The following is a 2,079-nucleotide window of genomic DNA, read 5'->3' as shown; positions in this document are numbered from 1 at the left end:
GCAGATATCTATAATGGAAATCTTGTCTACATCTGCTATTAACGCTTTAATCATCACCTTCTACCTTGGCATAATAAAGGGGGGAAAAGACACATCAACTGGTACTGGAAGTGTCTGGGAACTGTCTTGAGTAACAGCGAGAGTGGTCATAGTGGTTTCCAAGCTCAAGACCAAACAGCCTTTAGTCCTAGAAGTGTAGCAACTGAAAAATTAAAGGTTGCTGCTACTCAGTTCCCAGATATTGCAGTGACTGATGATTTCTATCAGTTGAACATCTCTTATTTTTGTTTGCCATAATGTAAATAAAAATTTATTAGTAGATAAAATTCAGCCAATAATTTACTAAACTATGTGACTTTGTTTCTTGAAATGGTACTATTGACTTAAAAATATCTTTAAATAGCTCCACACTATCAGTTAGATCTTGCCACCAAAATCCAGCATGACAGAGCACCCTGAAATTCAGTGGCATAAAACAACAGTGATTTCGCCTTACACATCTGCGGTTTGGCTGAGTGTTAGCTGATCGAGGTTGGCCTCAGATGGCCTTGGTGCCACACTGCAGATTGGGTTCAGGTGAGCTCCATGTGTCCTTCATCTCCCTCTTCTCATGGAGCAGAAGCATAACAAGGTGGGTGGAAACACAGATGCCTCTCAAGGCACTGTTACTTCCTCTCACATTTCACAGGACAACGCAAGTTACATGGCCAAGTCCACAAAGAATGCCATGTCTAATGGGAATAACTGAATAAGTGACACAGACAAGGGAATGGATATGAGTAGTAATGACAGGTTGGAAAACTTACCATATCCAATGAGAATCTTACTAAAAACTTTTTTCATGAGACCAGGGACTGTGTGTGATATACTTTCTTTTTCTTTTTTTTTTTTTTTTTGGTATATTTAATGACTGAAAGAGACCTAAAACTGAAGCTTCTGGAAGAACCATTTGTTCTTGCCAGTCTTGTATCTGTCCTCAAACTTGACCTTGGCCTCTTGTCAGGCTTTGCATTTGAGAGTAGTGTCTCTGAAGACCACCTTGTTGACAACAGTTTTGTCCAAGGGAATATCCACAGAATACTTTGTGGGTGATTATAAACTTTCACAAAAGACTTGATCTTTGACCTCTTGGTGATTTGCTTCTTGCCTGTGGCACTTTGCAGGGATAGCAATCAATTCCAAAAAGACTTGATCTTTGACCTCTTGGTGATTTTCTTCTTGCCCGTGGCACTTTGCGGGGATAGCAATCAATTCCACTCACCAGAGCATGGCTGTAGGGTCGGTCTGAGGTGCCATCTTCAATGTTCTTCATGATGACTGCTTTGCGTCCAGAGTAGCGACCAGCCAAGACCAACCCCACCTTCCCAGGTTTCCTAAACTTGACCTTTTTGGCAGCAACCACTCGGGCCTACAGCAGAAAGCTAATATACTTTTCACTATGACTTTTGCTATGTAAAAAGCCTCCCCCAAAGTTGGTAAATTAAAGCAGCCATCACCTATTAGCTTATGATTACATGATTTGAAAACTTGAGCTGGGCTCCACTGAACAGTTGTCCTGCTGGTCTCGTTCACATGGTTAGACGGCAGATTTCCTAGGGGCCACTTGGTCTAGCATGGCCTCACTCACCTGCCTAGCACTTGGGGTTGGACTGCTGGCAAGAGTGGCAAGGGTGACAGGGCCACATATTTCCAGCATTACAGTGTGGATTTATTCACATACTGAAGGGTCAAGGTTTCTAGGACCAGCAAGAGAGAGCAAGCTCGAATGCACAGATGTTGCTAAAGCTCCTGCTTGTGTCTCATTTTCTATTACACCATTGGTCGAAGGTGATTTCCTTCAGCCATGCCCAGATTCAGAATACACAAAGCCACAGATAGAATGTGGACAAATTGTGAACTGTTACTCTGATAGTCTTCTGTACCTAATACTGTTCCTGACACATCATGGGCACTCAGAAATACCCGTTGAATAACTGAGTCCTGAGATTTGTTTACTTTGCTGTGATATCAGTATAGACATTTAAAATCTTCCAAATTATTACTGACACATAAGTAATATATTGATCTCTACCAGAGTAA

The 2,079-nt window shown here is 41.8% G+C and overlaps 1 pseudogene; it reads right to left on the bottom strand.

The window, feature by feature from the left end:
- Positions 1–921: 921 nt before the first annotated feature.
- Positions 922–1,696, bottom strand: LOC133052855 (large ribosomal subunit protein eL27-like; annotated as a pseudogene).
- Between the last annotated feature and the right edge of the window lie 383 nt (positions 1,697–2,079).

Source organism: Dama dama, chromosome X (assembly GCF_033118175.1).
Source record: "Dama dama isolate Ldn47 chromosome X, ASM3311817v1, whole genome shotgun sequence".
Lineage (NCBI taxonomy): Eukaryota > Metazoa > Chordata > Mammalia > Artiodactyla > Cervidae > Dama > Dama dama.
This window is presented reverse-complemented; position numbering and strand designations above follow the sequence as displayed.